We start from the raw sequence: 9,749 nt of genomic DNA on the forward strand, positions 1-9,749 counted from the left end.
CCTTGGAGTAACTAAGGTGCAAGGAAATCTGCATGTACTCATTTGCAGATATGACGTTTTAGCTTGAAGTGGATAGTGATGCTGTCTGTGAAAGTCGATGTAGTTATTTGCCGAACAGTTGGACTCCACTTTACAAGGTTACTACTCAGTCGTGTTTTATTGGCAGCACATTGACACACAGATTATTATGCAAATTCTCAGAAATGCTTATCTGTGGTTTGACACTGTTGATCTATTCACAGCTATAATCTCCCTGCCCCTATATCTTTTCCTTCTCTTGGGATAAAATGTTACGGAAGTAAAAGCTCTTTTGGTGTGGTAGTTCTTCACCCTGAGTTCCTTGCTTATTATATTTCCCAGTGTTTTTTTGGGGAAACATTTAGGTCTCTGGTATTTTGGTCAAACTTCAAAAGAATCAATTTATAAGCAAAGACATAAAGCAGTTTCCATAAAAGAGACAGCTAAGCAAAAAAAGTGAGGCAGAGGGGGAGCATGTTAGAAGTCAACTAATTAGTGAGTGGCATGAAGAGGTTATCTAGATGCCTTATGCTCACTTACTCCCAGGAGCTGAAGCACAGAACTAGACTGGTGGCTGCCAAGTGTAGAACAACCCAAAGGAGAGTGACTGAAACTTGCAGACGTGCATATTCTTATTCTCCCCCAGGGGAGTTGCTCTTCTTGTCACACTGAACTGTTACACAGTGCACTTTGATACCAGAGGAAGCTGTGGGTACAAAAAGCTTCTTTCAGTTTAAACTGGTAACTAATGAAGGATATGTGATTGGCTTACTAAACACAACAGTAACATCTCTGGCTTGGGGTCTCCCAAAGGTGGAAAACATTGAAGCCTGATGAAGTGCTGCAGGTGAGTCTGGTGAGACCCGGTCATGGAGACCTGGTGAGTCTGATGTTCTGTAACCCATCCCCTTAACCCAAGGGTGTGCTTGGTCCCTCTCCCTTAAGCTTCTCTTCAGAGTCAGACAGAGCAGCAGAAAATGGGAGAGGTGAATTGTCCTGTTTCAGCTACAGGATAATGAGACTTGTAAGGCACCAGCTCAGCAAGAAAGATTGCTATGATTGAGATCCCACTATCCTCAAGTGGCCAGGCAGAAGGGAGACTGTGTTGAAAGCTGGGTTGAGCCCTCACAGGGCAGATTTTCTGGGCCAGCATTAATGGTGATAGTGTGATGTCAGAAACTTCATTCTCCCTTCGTTTTTTTTTTAAGAAACTCTATCTCACTGGGCAGAATGTCCTTGTTCTTCATCCTCTAGCTGAAGCCCAGAGCATGAGCTTGTGTTTGTCCTTCGGAAACCTTGAAGAGAACAAATGCTGAGCTAGGCTGGGGTCTCCTCTGGCAGTCAGAGAAAGGGGGTTTGCAGGGGTATGTGGAACACCTGGGGCTGAACACAGCAGTGACAAAAAGCAGAACATGCTGAAACACAATGCTGAATGCATGTCATCTTGCTGCAGGGAGGTTGGTTCTCCCTCAGGCATTAATTCTTGCAACAGAAGACCTGACGTCCAAGAGGTTTCCTGGGTGCCAGCTATTCCCAAGGCCTGTGGGCATCCTGGTCATGTTCCATGCTTGGTGGCAGGGTCAGGGCAGCAGGAAGCTGCCAGCATCCCTGCCTCTGCAGACACCTAGGAGAGATGCAGAGAAAAGGAGCTCGCTACCTTCAATAGCTAGACTGCAGCTGATTGTCAAAGGCAGCCTAATTTAATTAGAGCTGAACTGGATCTTTATTTAATGAGAACTGAGACTAATTAATTTTTGGAGTCACAGTACGAAAGACGCTTTGTTCCTTTTGAATAAGTAATTAAGTGAGGCGTACGCAGACAGTCTATGCTCTGCTGCATTTGCAAAGGATTTGTTCTCTTTCTTATCTTCATCTTATTTGTATAAGCACTTTGGAATTAGGAATTAATTGTTTTGTTGCTGATGATGTTGGGTATAATTATCTTGCTTTAGAATGGCAGACTTTGTGCAAGTACCAGGGCTTTGTCTACCAGAGGACACTGACTGGACTAGAATTGCTCTGCCATGGTCATGGCTACAGAACAGATGACAAGCTGCCCAGGATGATGAGTTGTCTTTGAACTGCTCTGAGCTAAAACTACTGCTCAGGAACAGACTGTCCAAGTGGGAGCCACTGCAGAGTGGCAGGTGACAGCATTTCATAATCCCAGCTCCAGTTGTCTTTCCAGTGTAGACAAGTTGTCTTTCATGTGGCTTATCCTCCCCTAGTTCTGCCAGAGCAGTATGGTGTCACCATAATGCTAAGCTGCCTGGCTTCAGCAGAAGGAGATTTTTTTTTGGTCCTTTTTTTTCATTTGTAGTGGCCCTGTGTGCACCACTGCACTGGATCAAAACAGCTTGGCTGTCTTGTTCCTCACTCCCATAAAAGCCGCAGGGGCTCCAATGTTTGGAAACAGAAGGCAGCATCTCACTAATTGAAGTGACATTCATTTGCAAGCTGAGGATTAATATTTTCATTTCCAATGTCTATAGAGTAGTCTTCTGTGACTCGTTCCCCATTGGCAACAGCAATTAACCCACAATGTTCAATATCTAGCAGGTCATTTCCATTAGAAAGCAAATGGTGCTTGAGCCCAGCATTTCTTAGGATGGTCTTGATGAATCTTTTTCATCTGTGCTGCTTAATAAGGAGAGCTTCATGGTTTCTGGCAGCTGAGTTAGCACACAGCTGAGAACAGCTTTGATTTGTCTGAAGACCATCCCTGTCTTGACTGTTTTGTGGGCTCTCTTTGCTACCTCACTGCACACTTACGTACATCACATATACCTGGGGGTGCATCTGTATGAGTCTGCAAGGAAGCCAGGTGACATTCACAAGACTTTCATCCATGTGCACATGGTTTCTGTTGCAAAAGCTCATTCTTTGAAGGCTGTGGGTTGGTACAAGATCATGACCAGTTTAAAGCCGTTGAAATAGCATATGTACTTCTCACACAACAGCACTTTCTCTACCTCAGCTTGGCCCATTGATCCAAAAGAATGAAATTTGTAACTTCTTGGTGGCCCAACCTTATTGGAAAGAAAAGGAATAGTTTATACTGACAATAAATAGAAAATAGGGCAATGATAGTGTGTCCCTGTCAGGATACTTCCCTGCCACATCCCTAGATTGATTTCTCATTTTTTCCTCCCATCCATGTCTTTGGAGATCCATTCTCATGTTTCAGTGTCTCTCTAGGAGAATAGCAAAACCTCTTTCAGAGGACTGCTACAGAATGGTGCATATTTCAGACCTGTTGCCCAAACAGGGAATGCATTTCTGCCAATCCCAGCTTTTACACCTACCTATTCAACTTTGGAGGAGACCAGTGCTGAAACATGTCTTCAGAGAATCCCTACATCTTAACTGTCGAACTCCAGCTTATTCTCTCTCCTGGGGTCTGTCTGTGCTGAATGCAATCTGTTATAATCATGCTTTCCTATCTTTCATTGCTTAAGGACTGCTTTCCTATTCCCTGACAGAATCATTAATTTTTTCATACTCTTATGCACCTCTTTCTACACTTTTAGATGATCCAACCCCCTTGTATTTCCTTCAGAAACTCCTAGCAAGAGGTATCTGGTGCTCTCTCTTGCCTGTAGGGCACTCTCTAATCACAGGCCGTGTGCTATGTTAGCTGGTTGCCAAAATGGCAAGAGAGTCCTGGCAAAGTCTGTTCTTCATTTCATTGAGACTGAAGCCCAAGAAAGCCACGCTGGTGGCTGTACCACTTGGTGCCTGCTGTGGGAAGCCTTGACCCATATGGCCCTTGCTGGGCAGGGGATATTTCCAGAAAGAGGTTGCAGTTCCCTTTGATCCTTTCCACGTGGCAAACAGAAGTAGCGAGCACAAGGCTCTTTGCCCTTTCTCTTACCCTTCCCAGCTCCCAGTCCCAGTTCTGTCCCTCTCCCTGCTCATGTTCCTGCACTGCTGGGAACTCTCGAGCTGCCTCGGGCACAAGAGGTGTGTCATGCTTGCATTGATGTGGCAGCGTGGGGAAGGAGAGGTGAGGGTGCTGAGGGCTGGAGCAAGAGAGCCTGAGAGCAGGTGCACTGTGGTTAGGGCATATGACTCTACCCAGTTAATCATCTTGGAGCAGGTCTCCACCTATTCCTCCCTCTTTTTTTCTGGAAAGTTACTGTAAGTTGCATATTTCTGATGCTTTCTGCCGCTGCAGGCAGGATGACTTGTTTTCTGCTATCCAGTCACCTGCAAATAACTTGCTTTTGGTCAGCTGCATCATCTAAGGACAGCCTGAATCTGCTGAATGGCTTCCTCAGCCTGGTTTGCACAGTTCTTGACCATTGTGAAATGCGAGAGGTTCTCCTACAGTTTACAGGTGGCCTGACCTGAGATGATGCTGGATGATGAGGGATGAGGCATTCTCTGAGCACAGAGCATTGCAGGATCAGACCTTGCTGGAAGGAGAGAATGGCAATGCAGTGTTTGCAGATAGATGTGAGCTCCTGTCCAGTCTGGACAAAAGCCAGCTCTGGATTGAGGCATGTGGCTGTGGTTATGTTGGTGCTGGGTATACTGGTCTGGGCTCCCAACCAGGTTCACATAACTGCATAGCTTTGGGTCCTGAGCTGAATCTTTACTGGTTAGGGCAGAGCTCGCTATGGGTCTGCTCAGAAGAGTCCATCAGAACAAATCAACATGCTTATCCCACAGACGTACCAAATGTGTCTACAGAAATGAATAGTCAATCCCATCCAGATTTGTCACCATTAATCTTCATCTAGAGTCACACCTCTTGAGGCCAACAGTGTTGAGATCAGCCAAAATCAACAAAATTCTGCATTGTTAGTGTATCCTCAGTGCAGTGCAGCTGTCCTTGCTATGCAGGGAGCATAACCTAATCTCGCAGCGCGAAGTGTTGAATTTATTGCTTGGTGATGTCTAGTGAATATAGAGTGATGGGTGGGGAAAATCCTGGGGTTTGATTAAGAATTTGTGCTATATCTGTGAGTAAAAACACACATCTGACTCAAAGCAAACAGCTTCCGTTTGGGCTGCAGTCTTTCACTGTGCTGCTTTCCTCCTTTCTTTGGCTGGTTCTGGGTGGTAAGAAGGGAGATGAAGAACAGAAACTGTATTAAATTGATTTGTGAGAAGAAAAGCAAGTTTTTATCCTTTTATGTAAGGGGAAGGGGGGATCATTCAAATGAAGACATTGTTTCCCTTTTAACTTAGCTCTTGGAAAATGCCACTGTGAATTATTTAATCTCCTTAAACAGATCCCCTAATCTAGCTTCCTCACAGGCATTTGCTCACAGTATCTATGTCAGCCTCTTAGCACAGGGAAAGTTGCTCCCCATTCTGACTTCTGTGCTACGAGGGATTTCTGCATACCTGTTCCCCAAGCTGCTTGCTTGCTGAGCACTCCCCAGGGCATGAAAAATGGGAAAATACCAAAAAGGCAAAGATACAGCTGTAGCCTGTTAATTAAACTGAAGACAAGATCCCGGTGGCAAAAAAACTTACTGAAGTCAGTGAGAATTCTTTTGTGACTTGAATAAGGACAGTTTCAGCCCAGATCTGGATCCACGAGTCCTGTTTATGTGGCTTTGGGGCCATTTAAACCTCTGCTGCTTATCTTTGGGTTTTGAACTTCATGCTACACTCTCATTCATGGGCTGCCCTTGGCTCTGGTCACTTCTCAGATGGTTACTGAATGCAACATCATTATCTATAGGAGGTCTTTTGAAAATGCTGGACATGGGTCTGCTTTTTCCTTGAGGTTCAGGTAACTGATATTATTCTGTTGTTGCTTTCCTTATGGCTTACAGTTGAACTAGAATGACAGGGCAGGATTTTCTGGCTTGAGGTCTGGGACTAACTTCAAGCAAATCATAGAGAGTCATTTCTTTTCATGCATGGTGTCTCCTGCAGGGTTATTCTCAGTGTGCATGTTATCACCTTGTGTGATATATAATCACCGAGAGGCTAGGACATGCAAGCACATGGTTGTGAATACCCACAGAAACACTGTGATCCCTTGCCCTGATGCCAGAGATAAATGCTTTGACTCTGGACTCTATTATAAATATTCTCAAACCAAACTACTCAGCAAACCTGCCTCGTGATTCCACTCAACCCTGTCATAATGATTTTAGAAGAAAACCACAAGAAAAGTGGTGGTTTTGGGTCCTTGTCAAAGCACAGCAGAAGAGTGTTGGTTGATTACTTTTTTAAAATTCATTTTTACATTCAGAGTGAAAGTCTGGGCATATACCTAAATATTAGAAATGTAAAGAGGGTCTTACATATGATTGTGGTGAGAAACCACTGATATAATTTGAAAACTTAGTGTGGATGCAGGACATTACATAATTCAAATATAACTTTGTGAAATCCCACCATGAAAACTGTATGTGCTTCTGGGTTACTCTACCCTTTCTTAGCTTTCTATTTCATCTCAAAAGCTCTCTTTTTCCTGATACACTAACAAATAAAAATATTCAAACTTCAGCTCTGTGAATTTAACATTTTCTTCTCCTGCCCCCTTTGTCCATGGTTTCCCCAGACACACACACAAAAAGTAGCCCATGGCATGTACCTGAAAATGATATGCCCTCCTCTCCACACCTGGGTATGAACGCAGTTGCAGACAGCTGCTGTGAAATAAAATCTTTTTGTGATGAATAACAGCTCTGGAGCTCACCAGGCATCTGACTATTACTGGTCAAGGGATTGCTGAGGTCAGTGGCAGCATGTGCAATTACAAAACACTGGGCAGTTGTCCAGGTGGTTGGTGGAGGCACAAGCACACCCTGCAGCTATGAGTGCATTTGAGGCTCTGGACTGGGCAGTGTTGAGGACAGGGGAGTGTGGTGGTGGCAGCTCAGGCAACTGTAGCTGTGTCTCATGACAGTGAGCAGAGCTGTTGGGAAGGTGACTAAGAGGCTCCAAAGTGGGTAGCAAGTTTCTCCTCCTAGGCTATCCACTACTCTATGGCTAGTGCAGGGAGATTTGCTAACAGTGCTCACAACTAAGCCAGATGTGCTGCTCTGGCTGGTTGGGGCACTACCATGTCTTCATGCAACCCTTCTCTCTGCCTGACCATCATGCCAAGACGATTATTGTTGCATCAGGCACAAATGGAACACAATGGAGGCTTTGTTTGCAGATGCTGCTGACCACAATATGATGTCTAAAGAGTCTCACCTTTCTTCATGTTGATGAGACACTGGTCCATGAAGTGATACATTTGAAGCACTTGCAGGGACTCATCCTAGTAGGATGTATGTGGTGTGGTGACAACCACTGCCAGGCGGACAGGAGGGGTGGAAACATCTTTAGCCTCCCCATGAAAAAAGCCCAGAATTAATCTCTAAGAGTCCTTTCTAAATGCTGTAAGTGCTAATGCATTTAGTGTTCTGAATTGCTTCTCCTTCCCTCAAATTCTTATGGCACCAGGAATACCTGGGTTAGAGGCCATCAGCAGGTAACAGTGGTGTGGCCCTCTGTGCCCTGTCAGAGGGAAGTCTGCAGTCCTTCCAAAAGATATGAAAGCTGACACAGCAAAGGCCTCCTGAGATTAATAACAGGATAGGGCTTTGTGTGCAGAGGATTCTTCCCTCTTCCCCACTGCTTTAAACAGGAGTGCAGAGGGTCCTAGTGAAGCCAACCTTGCACACTGTAGACAGAGCTCTCTCAGATCTCTTTAACGGTTGGAATTGTGAAATATTTGTTGCATCTATAATTAGGGAGTAGAACAGATGGCTAAAGCTTAGTTATAATTAAAGTCTAATGCACGGTAAAATAGCCCAATGCAGCCAGTGATTCAGCAGCAACTAAAGAATTTTAATTCCTTCTTTGCTGGGCTTAAGCTTCAATTGCAGGAATTGGGACTTCAGGGAAAATCTGTTGCATCACTTATTACATAGGGACATGGCTCTATATTAAAGGATTGTGTGGAAATTTTTGATTGCTATGTATTAAGTTATATTGTGTGGTCTTGCTTACCTTAGTAGCTTGAAATCATGTGTGAAAAAGGCATGTGAATTGTTTTAACAACACAGAATCTGCATGTTGCAATCTGTTTTAGAAGAGACTTTCTTAAAACCTGTCTGCCTAGTAATTGATTGCTAATGCTTCAGGATAAGGTATTTGGAAAGAGGCATTAACTAGGTGCTCTTAGGAACACATTTTAGTAATAAATCTGTTTTAAATGGAGCTTTCAGAATCATCATTTAATGCACATTTAACACCACTTTCAAGTATGGATCGTTAGAGACCTCATGCCATGAGAACTGGAAGCAATTGAATAAGCTTCTCATTTCCTGGGAGGCAGGAGAGCAGATAAGGAGTTAGCATCAGGCAAAGAAACATGAAGAGGCATTACTGTGAGCTTTGCAGACTGTGGAAATGGTTTTTATGTTTGAGGTTGTTTTTTTTTCCCATACTCTTACTTAAAGCAGAGGGAGGTAGGTAATACATCCTGCCAAATGTATGTAATGCCAGCTCTCCCAAAAGGAGAACATGAACAGTTCTGGACCATTCCTGGAGACTGAGAAAACACCAGAGGAAATGTTATTATGAGTGTTCCCCTTCCTCATCTTCTCAGATGACTTATTGAAAAGATTTACCTGTATCTACCTGGGATATTGGGACAATCATTGGTACACTAGTGATGCACTTGCTGGGGCTACAGCTGCCTGAGAGGTTTTGAAGGTGTCCCCTCCTCCCCTTTCAGCAGGTTGGAAGGAGCTGTTAAGTGACAGGTTTTTCTCAAAGCTGTGATCAGCCTTGAATGACCACTGCTCTTCCTGGACCTGTCCCTGGAGGACTTGGGGGGCACCTCTTTCATGAAGGGAAAGCCAGTCACCTGGTGTTTATTGTGGATTATAGGCATGCAGACAGCCCATAACTCCTCAGTGCCCAATCAGCATTCCATACATTTTGGTTGTCCCTCTAGTGCTGTCTTAAGCTGCAGTGGATTTGGGTGCAGGAGTTGTATGTATGCTATGTGGGCTCCACAGGACTTGAAAAGCTACTACATTTAGCAGAGCTAATGCAGACTGTGAATGCTGCCTGGGAATCCTTGAGCAGGAGGCAGGTAGTGTTAAGGGTTCCAGTGTGATGCTGTTTGGGCAACTTGCACCGTGCTTTGGAGCCCTGCCCTTAAGAAGGGTGACTTGGAAAAAAACCTCAAACAAAACCACCAACAAAAAAGGTAGGAATGCTTCTCATCTCTAAATTTGTCTCAAATGTGGGCCTAAGGGCTAAAATACCCTCGCTCTTCAAGGCTGGTGCACTCCTGCAAGATAGAGCTGACCTCTGTTTTCACACCCTCACAGACCCTAGTCTCTAAGTGAATCTGGAAAAGCCCCTGGGAAAAGGTATGGAAGGTCAGTGGCCACCCACGAAAGGCAGGATTGGGCCTTTTGATGGATGAAAATAGAATGGGGAATGGAGGGCAGCTCAGCTTCACTAAAACTCATGCCTTCAGGGAAGTCAATATGCAGAGAGAATAAAAAGCATCCTCCTTCACCCTTATCCCTACTCCGAAATTGAGTGTTTCTGACCTGTCACCCCATGAGACAACAGCAGCAGTGCTCAGCAAGGGTCTGTGGAGCACCTCGGAGCCAGTCCCACAAGTACCGGGAGTTTTGGGTGGCTGCCGCCACTGCCCGGCCACCAATAATGTCATGGCCGGGATGCCCCGGTGGCCGGGATCCTCGGTGGCCGGGATCCCCGGTGGCAGGGATGACCAGATGGCAGGG

Source organism: Chiroxiphia lanceolata, chromosome 10, assembly GCF_009829145.1.
Source record: "Chiroxiphia lanceolata isolate bChiLan1 chromosome 10, bChiLan1.pri, whole genome shotgun sequence".
In the NCBI taxonomy this organism is placed as follows: Eukaryota; Metazoa; Chordata; class Aves; order Passeriformes; family Pipridae; genus Chiroxiphia; species Chiroxiphia lanceolata.